Raw genomic sequence first — 17,459 nt, forward strand, 5'->3', positions numbered from 1 at the left:
CCTCAACATATGAATTTGGAGGAGATACCCTATTTAGTGCATAGCAAAGCCTTTACCAGTATCTTCTTTTATTACTTATCAGATTGCAAAGGTAGAATCTAAACATAGATTAAACAGGTTAGTGGATGTAAAGTGTCTTCAAAAAGTGGGAATTTGGACTGTGATAGCAAAAGAAATTCTGGACAAGGTAATTCATAAGCCTAGTTCAGAAATACAAATCAGATTAAGGTTGGAAAACTAAATAATAACATTATATGAGGGCCTGCTAGCCCCAGACACAGTGATGGGCACTAAGGGGCAAGCATGAGTGATTTAGCATTCCTGTTCTCAGGGGCATAACATCTAAAGTGAGTATGCTCCTATGTGAACAGATGAGTGTTCAGGTAGAAAAGTTGGATGAAGGATGAGTGATGAATTTTAACCCTATAAAAACTTTTTTCTTTACTAATTGCCTTAAGTGTTGGCCTAACAACTTTGAAAAAGATATACTACTATAGAGCTATTGCACATGTGTGCAGTTTACCTGAAACAGAATATTTAGTAGAACTAGGTTTTTGCTCATTTAACATATACATCACTTTTTCATTTAAAATGTTCGTTTTGAGCACTGTGTGTACCCATCATTGTGGATGGATAGATGATAGATAAACAGATGATATAGATGATAGATGATGATGATGATGATAGATAGATAATAGATAGATGATAGATATAGATAGATGATAGATTAGATAGATAGATAGATAGATAGATAGATAGATAGATAGATAGATAGATAGATAGATAGATATAGATAGATAGGTAGATAGATAGATAGATAGATAGATAGATAGATAGATAGATAGATAGATAGATAGATAGATAGATGATAGATAGATAGATGATAGATAGATGATAGATAGAAAATGCACATTCCTCAGCTTCAAGATATCCGCAGCCCAGTCGTAGAAGCAATACTAGTCAACACCTAATTCTCCTCTAATGTGATAGTTCTCTGGTAAAGATACACACAGAAATTTGAGGGTAAAGGAGAGAGCTAAAAAAATCTTCTTTGAACTATGGGGACTTTTTCAGAAAGAAATGACTTGGTTTCAGTCTTTCAAAGGGAGAGTTTCAATATATGGAGACAGGGAAGGACATTTCAAGCAGAGGGAGAGCAGAACAAAGGGCAAAGGTGAGTGATATTCCTAGAATTGCTGAGAAGATGATGATATGTCCTGAGGTGGTTGCAGGATTAGAATGATGGGGTGGGGTCGGGGGGTAGGAGGTTCTTGGCAACGTCAGCAGGGGTGAGACTTCAGAGGCCTCACTAAGAGGCCAGGTGAAGGAGCTTGGCCTTCATGTCATTGGATGGCAGTTCCCAATTCTTACAAGATGCTCCTCTAAAATAGGTTCCAAAGACAAAGAGTTTGAAAAATTCTTTACTTTTTGGAAGTCCATGTTGGACATTAGCTGTTTAAAGCGGCTAAAATAGAAAGAACCTGTTTAACTTAGTTTCATTTCAGTATTTTCCAAAATCTTGAAAACATACAATTTCTTTTTTTCTTCTCTCAACATCTATTCAAATCTTATAGAATATCATTGCAGGAAATTCTTTGGAATGAAGGGTTTAAGCAAGGAATTAGTGAGATCAATTGTGGTTTTTAATGTCACTCTGGCTACAGTTTGGGGCATGGAGAAAAAGCCTTTAATTTGGAATCAGGGAATGAAATACTGCCACAGCGCTTTGATGGAGAGGGAAAAGTGGATATTGGGTGTTGGTGACAGAGGTGAGTAATGGGGGGAGTGTAAGCAAGTTAGAAGTTGAATATAGCCTGTGGTTCTCTCTTTCTTTAGAATGCATCAAAACCACCTGGAGGGCTTGTTGAAATACAGGGAGCTGGGCCCCACTCTCAGAGTTTCTGATTTAGTAGGTCTCAGTAAAGGGCCTGAGAATATGCATTTCTAAAAATTCCCCAAGTGATGTTGATGCTCCTTGTCTGGGTATCACACTTTGAGAATCTTTCTTGTCACATCTCCCACAAAGTATTCTCTGTCACTAGATCCCAAGGTATTTTCTTAGTCCTAGACTAGCTAGCTGTACACCTATGTTCTTCCCCACAGCCCCCACCCTTCCCTCCTCTCTGCACTCTAAGCTATCAGTAAAAGCATCCCAAATACTTTGGCAGTGTGTCAGCTGAGTGACCCTTGCACTATAAGTGGGAGATGTGCTGATGAGAGTCAAGGGAATAGTCTGGGTTAATCACACTAGATATCATTACCCAGCCTTGCCTTTGTCACCATGACCTTCACAGTCCATCCCTTCCTCTCTCCTTTACCACTACACTTAGGCTGCCCCATGTTACTGACTCCCCAGTCAGCCTGCTGAGTGTTAATTCTCTTCTTGGATGTCATGCTAGCCCTGATAAAGTCCCCCCCATTGCTAGGAGAACTGCTAACTCAGCGCACATCCTCCCAATGATGTTTGTGAAACATTTTAGTTGAACTGAAAGATTTTCTCCAGGCCAGTAGTTATTGTCATTAACATTTAGATAAGTTGGCTGTTTCCTGCTCTGTATTACTCTGTGTTCCATTTTCTCATAATGGAGGTGAATAGGAAGGACTGAAGAATCTCAACCCAAATAGTCTTTGCTACTAAAGCCAACTGCTTCATTTAGGATAATTTCTATATTCCATGCAGCTAGCATCGGTCAGACTGACCCCACCTTCTCCTCCCCTGCATTCACCTGCCGGGGTCCTGGGTGGTCTCAAACCCTTTCACCCCTCACCCATCTCCAGCCAAAAGAAGATTCAGTCCTGCTCCTTCTTGTGAGCAAGAAATGACCCATTTAGGGCTCCAAACCTGCATAGTTGCCCGGTGTGGCTCCCTGACTCCTACTCCAGGTTCTACCTGTTGCAACCAGGTCAGGAATCAGGGACTCCAGAGTTGAGTTTTGAGCTCTCACTTGGCTCTTGAAGCACGGTTAACCTAAATCCCTCCCAGATTTCTCAAACAGCAGATCTGTACTCTGTCCATCACTTAGCATTTTTTCCCAAGTGGTTACTCAGGCTTAAACATAATTCTGGCCAGTATGTCCTTATCAGAAAACCTAATCTATTGGTATGCAATGGGCTTTAGAGTCAGACAAAATGAGTTCCAGGGTTATATATTGGGGCGGGGGGAGGAAGTGGAGTATTGGATTCAAGCCTGCAGAGTGGTGATGATGATGCACATGGCTTTAGAGGCCCACTGGTGCCAAATGGAACAGGAGAATCCTTAAAGGGAATTAGTATTTCTTGTGCAGCTCTTGTGACTCAAATACTTTACAATGTGATTGGCATGCAGGTCATCAGGCTGTGCATATAAAGGGCAGTCTCATTAACTTCTAATTGCCCACATTAGGATGGGTGACCCCCACTGATTTCATTGCTCACCCCAAGTAATCTTACCCACTTTTCATTTTCAGTTGTTTATTTTCCCCTTTGTATTTTAAAAGTATTCAAATCCACACAAAAAAAGTTGAAAATATAGTAACTTTTAAAAAAAATCTAGCTTCACCAATCATTAATATCTTGACATATTTGCTTTAAACATCTCTGTCACTCTCTGTCTGCCTCTCCAAGCACCACACACACAAATACACACGAACATACTCAAACATACTTTTTTTTTTCTTGAACAATTTAAAAGTTGTGGAGTTTGAACAGGTTAATCCACTCTTCAGAAAGCTTTACTGACTACTGACGTTAACCTTGACTAAAGGTAGAACCATTTTCAGGGCCTGATGTGAAAACTTCTCCAGCTCCTGGGCTCAGCGGGAAGTGGCTGGGGACTGCTGCCTGGAGTTTGAGGCCTGCGTCTCTAGGCCAGTCTGACCCCTCCCGCTCCCCCCGTAAACTAGAAGGAAGTCACAAAAGTCATGTCTGCAGGGAGTGTAGGGTGGCCAAATAATTTGTCACCCACACCAGGACACTTTTAAAAGTGAGCATTGAGCAAGATTGCCCCTGGTTTGCAGAGAAATAGGCCACTCTCAAGCTGTAGCACATTTTGTGACCACAAAACAGCCTGATCAGGAGCCAGGAGATATGTGGGTTCAAATTTTACCTTTGCCATTTATTAGTGTGTGGCCCTGGTCTAGTTTCTCTGCATTGTTGCAATATTGCAAATTAAACAAAACAAATAAAAACATACTTGTTAACGTATTTCAAATACCATAAAATGCTAAACAAATGATAAGGAGGCTTTTCTTCAGAGATTCATGTATTAATCAGCGAGGGAGCTTGACTCTACCTACTTTAATATATTCTACAATGTCAAGCACAGTCTCAGGCCTTTGCCATTTTCATGAAAATCCCCTGCCCTTTGTCACCTCTTCACCTTTCTTCATGACAATCCCTCTTCTAAAAAGACCTCTCTCAACCTTTGCCTCAAAATCTACCTATCACAACATCCTGCTGAAATATCATCTCTAAGAAGGCTTCCTAGACTTCCATTCACAAAGAAGAGACTTTTCCTACTCCAAATTGGCACCAGTTTTCCCATCTTCCAGAACCTTCTGATTACTAGTATTTTTCTGCATGAGGTGTCTTTTACTTGAAACAAAATAGTACTTGAGAGCAATCACTGTACCTTTTTCTCTTGCTTTACCTTTGGCCCGGCACCTAAATCATTGACTTGTGAATACTTAGGCTAAAGATGCCTATCTTCTAGCATTAAGTAGCAGAAACCAAATTCAAAGAGGCTTAAATCATAAGGACATTTATTATCTCATGCTACCAAAAGCAGAAGAGAAGGAAGGCCCTCAGGGAGGCGACTAGGGAAGGTCCATCAGGGATCCTGCTTTGTTCTTCCTTATCAAAGGCCACAGACGTTGCCAACAGAAACCAGGGACACACATTTCCTTGTTTAATTTAGTATTCACAGAAAGAAAGTACCTGTCTCCCCTAACCAAGGATTCTAGTCTCATTCTTCAACCACAGTGGGCCAGTTTGCTCAACTATACACACATGGGCTGACAGCAGTTGCCAGGGACAGTAGTGTCACGCTCTTAAAAACAGAATTCTGAAACAATGCTGGTGGAATGTCTATGGCTGATCTAGAGTCTCAGCACCTTCCAATAGGATGTTTTGCAAGGAGGAAACACGTTTATTCTTCACTGGCCAGGGCACCAGCTGCTGGCCTCATGTGGCTATTATGCACTTGAACCTTGCAGGCGTAACTGACCAAATGAAAGGTTTTATTTTAATTATGTTTAATAGCTAGTGGCTACCATATTGGACAGAGCAGAAGAGTGATTAAGACACTGCCTGGAGCTGGAGATAGAGTCAAATGCTCCTGAGCCTCATGTGTGTAGCAGGCAGAAGGGAGCTATGAGAAAAATTTAGGTCCTGCTTAGGAAGAGAGGAAAATGGGTTTTGATTGAACAGGAAGGTCCTCTACAACCTCTCTGCTCATAGCGTGATCCACGGGCCAGAAGCATAGGCATGACCTGGTAGCTAGTTAGAAAAACAGAATCTTAGGCCCTCTATCAGAAGCACCAAATCAGAATCTATATTTAATAGGATTGCAGTTGCTGGGCATAGAACCAGTGGCTTGACATAAAGACTTGCAGTCAAAAGCATCTGATTTCCAGCCTGACTCTCCCATTAACCAACTGTTAGGCAACTCAAGCTCTCTAAGCCCCAGTTTCCTCATCTCTAAAAATGGTAGAACAAAACTTGCCTCTCAGGGTTATTGTGATTGCTTAAAATGAAATACTATGCACAAAATGCTTAGCACGGCACAGAAAGTCTAATATATGCTCATTAAATTACAGTTTTGCTGGCCTCCTGTCTTATGCATGGAGAAATCCCAGCTCTTGCCAAGACTACACATAATAGATTTTCAATAATGTGGGTTGAAATTATAACATATTCTTTTCATAAGATCTTCCTCATTGCCAGGTTGCCAGTTTGCAGGGTGTTGCACATGCCCTCCCACGCATGGCCCTGCCCTGGCTATCTTTGGAAGCATATGTAAATGGAGAAGGAAGCTCCTGGGCCCACATCATACATTAGGCACCTAGCCACGTGCTGCCTTGTGGCAGCCCTCACAGTTCTGGCTTGAGCAGTTGCTGAAATTTTCAGGCATTTTGCATAATTACCCCTGAGGACTCCCAGCTCTCCACAGCCAGGCTATAAGCTCTATCAGCACCTCCTTTAACCCCCAAAGTGAGACAGATGACATTCTGCTTTGCAGTTATGTACCCTGTGCATTTTTTTTTAATCTTCACCTGAGGATATTGTTTCCATTGCTTTTCAGAGAGAGTAGAAGGGAGAGAAAGAGAGACATTGATGTGGGAGAGACACATCGATTGGTTGCCTTCCGCTACTGTCCCCACTAGGGCCAGGGATCGAGCCTGCAGCCAAGTACATGCCCTTGGCAGAAATCAAATCCAGGACCCTTCACTCAGCAGGCCGGAGCTCTAACCACTGAGCCAAACTGGCTGGGGCTATACCCTGTGTATTCTTGTTAAGCCCAGTAAGCTGAGAACTACTGTGTAAGGCCATGGCCTAGTGGTGGAAAACAGAGCAGAACCTGCACCAAATGACTGGAGTCATCGATAGGCTTTGCCAGTGACCTGGGATATGATCTTTGATCTTAGGCCCTCCACATAAAATTTAAATCATTATAAAAATGTAAGACATTATCTGTTTTTAATTCTCATTGTTTCTACCCAGCATTCATTTATTCCTACATTTATTTATTCCCACACATTTAGTGTCCATCTACTATGTAGGCAATTCTATACGAGGTACCAGGGTTACAGAACCACAAAGGACATAGTACCTGACCCCAACTAATGGACAGTCTAGGATGAGACATAAAAGAGAAGACTATGAGCATGAAGATGGGACCAACTAGAGCGACCTGAGGCAGTCAGTACTAGCTTCCTACAAAAGGAGATGAGATGGGTCTTGAGAGATGAGTAGATATTAGCCAGATTAATCGGGGTTCTTTCTCCTGTATGAAATAATATTCCAAACAGGAGAAAGAACAGTGTATTCATAACAAATACTATTTTAAAAAATATATCTTTATTGATTTTGGAGAGAGGAAGGGAGAGGGAGAGAGAGAGATAGAAACATCAACGATGATAGTCATCTATCTACTGCCTCCTGCACGCCCGACTGGGGATCAAGCCCAGAACCCGGGCATGTGCCCTGACCGGGAATCAAACAGTGATCTCCTGGATCCTAGGTCGATGTTCAACCGCTGAGCCATGCCCGGCCGGGCACAAATACTACTTATATTTTTCTTTGTTTAAAGAGAACTATAAAGCTTTTTACCTACTTTAAATAAGAACCAGAAAGTATAGACCTTTAATTCCAGAAGGGGCTTTTTGTCTGTAGCACGGTTCTGTTTGACAACTGTCAGAAGTGAAATTCAGAAACCTGCACCAGCATCCTCAAGGTCATACAGGTTGTTAGAAGCTAAACTGATGTCCATTGACACTCAGTTCATCCCTCTCTCCCTCAGGGCATGCTGCTTCCCTGACCCAGGGGTCCTGGTGACAATTTAGCATTCCTAGTAGTTGACTCCTCTGTCAACATGAAACACAAATGAACAACCAGTACTTCTCAGCTGGATCCAGGTCATTTGTCAACAGAATCTGTGTAATGGATGTTTGCTATGCAGAAGAATTTTGAAAATTAGATCTGGGAGTTCTTGGCATGTTCCCACCTGGCACCCACACTCTCTTAGCTTCCCAGAACTCTTAGACTTAAGGAAAGCTTAATTAAACTCAAGTCGACAGAGAACTCTGTGAGAAACTAACAAGACAACAGAGAAATAAATTAGGCTTTTTATCTTTCTCTTCCTCTTTGCTGTTCTGTCACTCTCAACCCAATTTTTGATTCATCTGTACCACATGTATATTTAATCACCAAGCCTGTTTTATTTACTAGCTGTGTATAGGTCAAGTGAGATGCATGATATTTTGAAAAATTTTAAATTTTGTATAATTATGATATTAGAGGATGAGTTGGGATGATTACTAAATATAAAATTCAAAGCTTCAGCCTGTGGCTCTGTGATAACAAATTGTATGTGAGAATGAGGAGAAGTGCCTAGTGTGGTGTTGGGCTCATACCAGTGGATCTATATCTGTTCATTTTCTTTCTGTTTTATATATATATATATATATATATATATATATATATATATATATATATATATATATATATATATAATTGATTTCAGAGAGAAAAAGGGAGAGGGAGAGAGAAACATCAATAATGAGAGGGTCACTAATCGGCTGCCTCCTGCACAGCCCATGCTGGGGATTGAGCCCACAGCCCAGGCGTGTGCCCTGACTGGGAACTGAACCTAGATCTCCTGGATTATGATCCACTAAGCCACACCAGCCGGGCTATTCGTTTTCTATATTTATTGCCAAGACCTCCCTCTTAGCCTCACTTTCCTCATCAATAAAATGGAGATAATGCCTGTTCCCTTCACATAATCTAGTGTATATTTTGAAATACGATTTTAAGCCCAGGAGCTGATGGCACTATCTGTCATTCGAGTTGGGATAGGGTGTGGCAGAGTGTCATGAACTATTTCAGATTGAGTGGCCAAGAAAGTCTCTCTGTGGAGTTGATGTTTGAGCAGAATTCTGAATAGAAGTATCCAGCCAAGTAAAGGACTGAGGACAGGCATTCTAGAAACGGAGCCCAGCAAATACAAAGGCTGCAAGACACTAAAGAGCAAGGCCCAAATGCCAAATCAAGTGCCACTGGCTGGCGCAGTCAGAGCATGGGGAGAAAAGAGGGAGGAGGCTGGAGATAAGGCAGACAGGCCCAAGGGAGTCCGAAACTTACTCTAGGGGATAGCAGCCCACCGGAAGGGGAAACTTACATTTTTACTTAGGATGTGACCTCAAATAAGTTAATTCAAGTTTGCTGCTGCTTCTGTAAAATGGACATAATAATACCCATCTTGATAAATTATGTTGAGAATTGCATATACTGTTCTATATTATATTTAGTACTTGACCCTGATAGGTATGGTGCCTGTTGCTGACTGCTGCTGCTGCTGTGGTTGGCAATGTCATCGCTATCACTATATTGTCTGATCTGAGTTTACTCCAGGAGTGGCTATTGGGAGAAGGAGGCATAGCCGGAGAGATAAGGCAGACATGGCACAAAAGCAGCTCTGGTACCAGAAAGTAATATTTTATTTCCATAAATCAAACAAATAAGCCTTATCTGTCTTTGTCCACATATTTCATTTTCCTTCTAGTCACAGGCCTACCCTAGCCTCTGACTTCAGAAGCTCCTGTTTCAGTCCATGGCAGGTGGCACCTGGCTTCTGCGTTACTCTCTGCTGTGTCCCCTGGCCTGTGAACCAAGGGGTCAGGTGGGAGCCCTCTCTATAAGAGCGTGTGCCAAGCACCCAGATCTTAATCCAGGGGGTTGGGCAATCCTTCCAGAAGCTGCCAGGACTGATAACTGGTCTTGAATGTGGATAGCAGGTATTTTGACTGATCTCTCTTGAAAATAACAGTGATAGAACAAAACACATTTACTCCGGCTTCATGTTCACTATGTTTTGTATAGAGGATGCCCAGAAAGCCTTGGCTTAACTGGAAAAAACAGAGAAGTGAGCTGAGAGCGTTCCAGGTCTGATCATTTCTCAAGCATGCTTTGTAGAGCTTATGTTTGTTGTTATCTTACTCTCAGAACAAACGCTCATGGATCTCATGATGTGAACGTAGCAATCTTAATAACAATCCTCCATTTCCTTCTCCCTTCCCGTTTCCCATTACTTTCTATATATTTTTTTTTCTTTATCTCTTCTTTCCTTTCCTATCCTTCTTTGCCTCTTTTTCAATATGGATGTTGAATATTTATTAGGTTCCAACTAAGAGTCAAAGACTTGTCTGGGCACAAGAGATACAAACAAATATCACTTGATAGCTACAAACACACAAGGAAGAAAGCATCTTAGGGAAATGGGTTGATCTTAATTGGAGCATTAGAAAAGCTTTACTCTGAATTGTTTTGGAACATAAGTAGACTGACAGAGACAGAGAAAGAAGTAAAACACACTTTAAACAAAGGGAGCGGCAAAAGCAAAGTCACAGAAGTGAAACACCAGGAGGCACAGAGGTGAGGCTGCAGGTAGGCAGGTCACGGAGCTATTCCAGCTATGCTAAGGAGTCTGGGCTTCATAATGAAGGACATGGAGAGCCGCTAGAGAATCTTAAGTGAGGACATGAGATCACATCTATGTTAGGAATGCCGTTCTGTAGCATGTGGAGTACAAAATGGAACAGGCCAATTAGGGTTCTATTGTGTTGTCGAAATGAGAGTTGATAAATGTCTGAACCAAGCCAGTGACATAGTAGATGGAAGAAAGAGCACTAAAAGGAAAAAAATATATATATATGTTAGCATGGCAGAAGCTTTAAAACCTGGCATCTAAGTGGAAAAAATGAGTAAAAGGGGGTATGATTATAAACTTTCTGACCTCAAAATGTAGTGGTGTATTGGTGACATTCCTTAAACTGGGGATGAGGGGTGAGGAGTTTTTATATGGAGAAGGGGAGGTATTTGGGGTTTGAAGTACCTGTGGGACATTAGCAAGCAGGTAACTATGCTGATCTGAGACTCTGGCAGCCAGTCTTCACTTCAAGATTTGCAATGGAGAGATTGCATTTAGTTGTATCAATTTGGAAAATATATGTAAATCTCCTAGCAGTCTCTAGCACATAACTCTTCTAAAATATCAATTATCCCTTTCTTATGTTGTATGCCTGAATTTCTCTGTTTTGTATTTTTTAATTAAATTTATTAGGGTGACATTGGATATAATATGATCATACAGGTTTCAGGCGTGGGTGGGTTTCTATGTTACAAGATCTATATATTACATTGTGTGCCCACCACCCAAAGTCATATCTTCTCTTGTCACCATATCCTTAGGGGCTGCATGTATCTCCTAAGAACTTTGATGAAAGGGAAGCAGATTGCCTCCTGAAAGTGAAGCTCAAAAATCAACCACACATAGAGGGTCAGAGCAGAGGTAAGAAATAGGCACTATCTTGGCTCTGTGGCTGAACTGATTGAAGGCAGTCATATCTAAAGAGTGTCTATCTCTTCATGATTTTTCTTTATTAGTAACCAGGCTTTGTTCTATGAATCCCTTCTGCCATTAATTCCAGTAGAAAGGTGAGGGCCAAACCACAGTGGAAAAGAGATGGAGGCTAGTGGAAAAGAAGAGTAGGGACCTTTGGGTTCTAAGTGTGGTGCCGAAAGGAGAAAGGCTTGGAGCCAAGTTCAATGTGCTGCCTGACTCCCTCAAAGAGCCCTAGCCGGAGGGGGGTGTGGGGGGGGGTAAGAAAGACAGCAAGCATCCCAAAGAGGCTGTGGGATAACAGAAGGTGAAGGCTGCTGCTCTTCCCTGCTCCATCTGGGTGGCCTGGAGGTGGAGAACAGCAAGGAGAGAGAGAGGCCCTCTGAGAGATGTCTCTTAATAGAATGCAGAACACCCAGGGGTTCCCAAGGGAACCCTCTGAGGGCTGTGGCCAGACTGAGGAACCTACTCCTTATAGGGCACCTCGAGGCAAGGGGCAATTATTAAGCTCTTCAGATTTCAGCAGTACATGCCAATGCCATCTTTAAATACAAACATACATACACACATGTATTTATTTCTTTTTAATTTTACTTTACATAAACAGATGGCCCTAGCCAGTTTGGCTCAGTGGCTAGAGCATCGATTGGCCTGCGGACTAAAGGGTCCCAGGTTAGATTCCGGCCAAGGGCACATACCTCTGTTGCAGGCTCGATCCCCGGCCCCGGTCGGGAGGCAAGCAATCGATGAGTCTCTCTCACATTGATGTTTCTCTCTCTCTCTCCCTTCCACTCTCTCCGAAAAGCAATGGAAAAAACATCCTCAGGTGAGGATTAAAAAAACAAAAAAACTGGAAAAAAAACCCAGGTGTACAGAGACCATCAAACTAATCACCCATATGAGAAACTGGTGAGGACACAACCCCAGCGAGAACCCCTCTTGCTGATGTTGTGAGGCTGCATGAGCTTCCCCTGCACCAAGATGACACGTCAGGGAAAAGAGAAGGGAGGAGACCCTTTGGAGGAAAAGAGCAACCCCATCAGAGTGTTTGAACATTGAATTTGATCCTATAATCTGTCCAAAGAGAATAAGTTTGATGGAAATAACCCACAATATCTTAAAGTGGAAAGTGGTGATTATTGATCTCACCTTTTGAGTCTCTCCACCTCTGGGAATAAAAGCTTGTGGGAATATTTTGATCTGTTAAAGGAAAAATAATAGTTACATTCTTTTGCACACTCAGGTAATAATGGGTAAATTTTAGGCCCCAGTGCACAATCATATAATAATCAAATCACAACAAAAATGGGAGATTGTTAGCCCTGAGAGTGCAGCAAAATAACATTTTAAGGAGCAAACATTCTGGGCCAGTCTGAGCAGTGATCTCAGAGGCAAAATGATTCCTGGAATGGCAGTGGGTGCATAGAATTATGGCCCCAGAACTTCAAGTATTTCTGACCCCATGGCAAGATCATTCTCACTGTGAGAATGCTGAATCGAGCTGAGCTGTGTTCCCTGGTGCTAGTTAGTATCCAATTCATCTGACTCCCTTATTCAAATTCCATGCCCACCAAGCCACCTTTTTTATTATCTCTTAGCTCATCAAGTTTGTCTTCAGGAAACAGTGTTCTGATCACAGGAGGTTTGAATCCTACCAAGTTCATCGTTCATTGTACACATAGAAGTGATCTCTGATTACGATTTCATTTTCCATGTATCTTTACTCCAGGGACAGAATTTATTGATTATCCCAGTGCAAACTTCCTAATCTAAAGCAAGTTCTATTTCTCACACTTCTCTCCATCTCCACCGCTATCACCCTAATTCCTGCCACCTGCCAACCCTCTCCTAGACAGCTGGACAGCCTCCCAACTGACATTCCTGCGTAGCCAAAATGAAGTCTTTAAAACTTAACTCAGAGCATGTTACTCTCCTGCTCAAAATTCCCCAATGGCCCACACTTGAAATGAGTTCTGAACTCCTCACGCAGCCCACAGGGACCTTCAGGTTCCATCCCTGCCCTCCTGTGTGAGTCCTTCCTCCTGCCTCCCTTTCCATCACACGTCCCATCTACAACATCATCCTGTTGCATGGCCCATGCACCTGGCTCCTCATGTCCTGGGAGATTTTGGCTTCCTGAATGCTCTTCCTCTGGAATTCTAAGGGCAAGTGCCCTCTCTTCACTTAGGTGTCTCCTCAGGTATCATCTCCTCTTTGTTTCCTAGCAAAGCTCCCTTTCCCGTTACTTTTGAACTTAATATCTACCTTATTTTTCTTCAAAGCATTTATCATTGCTTTATATATTGCATACTTATTTAATTTTTTACTCTTCCACTATAGTTTAATTCTAACAAGACTTAAAATTACCACTGTGTCCCTAGCTCCTGGAACAGTATTTGTCACACAGAAAGAGTTTAATGCATATTGACCGAATGAATGAATAAATGAATGAATGCATAATGAATGAAATCAGCTTTCTGATTCCAACTATGATCTTCTGTACATGTTAGTTAGATTTTCCTCAACCCAGGGCACTGTAAGGAGCCTGTCTCTAGGTCCACTAAGTCTGGAGTGAGAGTTTGGAATATACCTAATAGAGACAAGTAGCCTCTATCACTAGCTGTGGAGTCAGGATGGGTTAGGATCCCAGAACGAGTCACTTAACCTTTCTGTGCCTCAGTTTCCTCATCAGTAAAGAGGGAATAATAGTATCTTCATCACAACGTAGGGCCCAGCAATTATTAAATTCGAAACATACACACACACACGTATTTGTGGATATTAGTGGACATAATGTTCTTTTTTAGTTTAGAAGGTGTTCTTTTAACAAGCCCACTGTGATATTCTTCTCTCTCTGCATGCTGGAAACTCCTCCCCCCTTCATCATTCCCCTCTAAAACCTCCTCAGTCCCCAATCTTTCCTCTTATTTCATCTCTTTAATATCTCTTTGGAAAATGTCTTTCTCCTTATATTCAGTATTCTTTGTGCCATTATGAACTGTAACTAGAGGCTCCAGTCTGAGTGAATGATTCTTTATCAAACAAAGCTGGTTTACATTGTACTCTTGGGTGCAAAAGCTGAACTTTGGTGTCTTTTCATCAAATCATATTTATTAAGATCCTGTGTTCCCAGCAGCATGCTATTCTTTGAAATATTTCAAATATAAAATTTCCACAGCCCATATTGAGAGAGTCTTAAAAGAAATGGAAGAAAAAAAAGAAAAGAAAAAGGAAACAACAGTTGTGTTATAGCAATGACCATGCAGATCTTTTTGTTTAATTTTAAAATGCCCTCCATGTGCCTGACATTTTATTTGATTAATAAACTGGGGAAAATTAAAATACATATTTCTATATCCCCTCCCTAGCCTTGAGTCTGCTAAAACAATAAAGCAAGGCAAGTCTTTTATTGTCTAATCATTTCAAGTTTTTTCTAAATTTAAATGATTATCAAGTAATACTTATTTACCATTTGTTACTTGAAAAGGTCACTGGGATGAATAATTCCGTAAGGGGAAATGTAGTTGCAAAATAAACACTGTCCATCATTCTTGTAAGTTTATGTTAAGTGATTAAAAAACTCTATCACTGTGTGGATTAAGCCCCTTGCAAGCCTTGAAATTCATAAATATATTTCTCTCTAGCTTATCTCTTAGTGAGGAATTAGTTACCTATGTGCTCAGAAACTGCCTTCTTGTCTGTCTCTTTGTCTTGTGGTGTAGAGGAAACAATACAACCGTGGGTATCATCAAGTCTTGCCTTTGAATGCTAACACACCACTCACTTGACTGAGTTGCCTTGGGCACATTGCTTGATTGTTCCAAGCCTTACTTTCTTGAACATCTGCAAAATGGACAAATAATTTCTGACTTTCTAGGGTTACTGTAAAGATAAAAAATAACCATGTACCTAAAGCACCTGGTTTATAGAAGATAATCAATAAATGATTTTTTTAAACTTTGCATACATTAAATTATACATAGAAATTTAAATGCCTGCTTATTTCCCAGGAGACCTCATTTGCAGTAAAACATAGTTATGTAGTACTGGATATATGAAAGAAATTGAACATAATATCTAGGAAGGAGAAAAACCCATTATAACAGAACAGCTAAGTGTTAAATCTAACTCTCAACTTCTAGGCAGCCAGCGCATTAGGCACAGTTCATGAGAAAAAGGCTATAACAAGGAAAGAAAACTATGTCCTGGTAACATAGCCTAGACCACATTTAGCATGTGGATCCTTAGGGAGCACAAAACAAATCTTAGAAGTAAATACCTGAACTATAGCTATGTAAGAAATTAGAAGAATTTTTATAGTATTTGATTTTGCCAGTTTCATAGATTAAAAAACTGAGTCTCAAGAGTTTAAGCATATGTGAAGATTACACTCTAATAAGTGGCAAAGACAGGATTTTTGACCCAGATTTTTGTTTATTGCATTTTTGTGTATTTTGTTTTGTTTAATCTTTGGAGCTGTACACATAAAAAAGTTCATGAACATTTATTTTTAGGGAATTAAGTTTTATAGACTGAAGCTCAGTGCGGATTTACCTTTCATTAAGATCCTCAGTGTAATAAAACATGTCATCCTATACCAACAGTAGACTTTCTTTTTAAAGATCTAAATGTTAACTTTCAATTTGGGACTGATTCCACTGTTTGCAAAATTTGATATAACATGTGAGCCTTTTCAGTTTGCTAGGTGCGTTCCCAGGAAAATATATGATTTAGGTAAACAACCATGTACAGAATGTAGGTCTGAGGGAATAGTTCACTGTACTAGCACCTGGCCATGAACATCAGGCACTACAGTTATGGGCTTTATTTGTTCATTTAAGGCATTTGTTGAGTGTCTAAGTTGCATTTGCTGTTATGAACCTGAAAGGAGACACAGTGATGAATAAAATACATTGATCACTTTTGAAGATATCATAGTCTGGTTAGAAAGACCAATGGGTAAACAGATAGGTACAGAACATTGTGATCAATGTCAAATAATCATAGTTAAAACCATGTGTTTATTGCTAGCTTAACAAAATACAGATGATCCCTGGTTAGTTCACTAGCCCAAAATAGTCATCGGGGACCATTGCAGGTGGGGATCCGCTGAGATGGATTTTAGCTTGCAAGAGGTTATTAGAGAGTTCTTTTGGGATCAACATTGTAAAAGGAAAGGCAAAGAGGCAGCACTGGGCATAGGGAAAAGTCAAGCTGTCATGAAGGCCAAAGGACAACCTCAGCTGACCCCCCTGAGGAATTTTGCTGATTGGATGAGCCTTCAGAGCTGTCCTTTATTGTTGTGAGAAGACTGGGATTTTGTAGCCTCTGATCCATCAGTCAGGGGATATTGGCCACCCTAGGAAAAGGGTGTCCCTTAGGCAAGGTGACTCTGTGGAGCTGAGACAATCCCAAAGAAACTGAAGTCTGAGTGCTGCCTGTCAGAGGCCCTTCCAGAAGTGGGGGAAATTATCTCTCGCTCCTGAGTGAGATCTGGGCATCACATCCCAGCATCCACCACATCAGAGACCTGGAGTCTGCATCCTTCCCTCCCATCATCCTCAGCATATTGCCTTTTGTCCTCAAAGGATCTCTTTTTTTTTTTTTTTTAAACATATCTTTATTGATTTCAGAGAGAGGAAAGGAGTGGGAGAGAGAGAGATAGAAACATCAATGATGAGAGTCATTGATCAGCTGCCTCCTGCACGCCCCCCCCCCCCCCCACTGGGGATTGAGCCCGCAACCCTGGCATGTGCCTGACCGGGAATGGAACAGTGATCTCCTGGATCCTAGGTAGATGCTCAACCGCTGAGCCACGCCTGGCCGGGCAAAAGATCTCTTAATGTTTATGAGTTATCTACCCAGCTCTAAATATAACATTTCCACACAAGAGCATACATAACAGAGAGGAAGCAAAGGGACCATCATCTCGCACTCTTTCTTTTATGAGGGGGGAAAAAAAAAAACACAAAAAACTTTTGCAAAGGGTGACAAGAAGGATTCTCCCAACATGGTGCCAAGACACAATCAAGGTTTGTTATTTAGGAAGACAAGAGAATGGCTGTTGAGTAGTATTATGGACTAAATGTTTTGTCCCGCAAAATTTATATCTTGAAACCTAATTCCCAGTATGATGGTATTTACTGGTGGAGCCCTTAAGAGGTGATTAGGTTATAATGGTGGAACCCTTATGAGTGGAATTAGTGTCCTTATAAAAGACACCCCAGAGAGCTCCTTCACCTCTTCTGTCACGTGAGGACACAGGGAGCATATGGTTCTTTATGAACCAGGAAGCAGGCTCTCACCAGATACCGAATCTGCCATCACCTCAATGTAGCATTTCCCAGCTTCCAGGGCTATG

The sequence above is a fragment of the Miniopterus natalensis genome, chromosome 11 (assembly GCF_054644295.1).
Source record: "Miniopterus natalensis isolate mMinNat1 chromosome 11, mMinNat1.hap1, whole genome shotgun sequence".
Lineage (NCBI taxonomy): Eukaryota > Metazoa > Chordata > Mammalia > Chiroptera > Miniopteridae > Miniopterus > Miniopterus natalensis.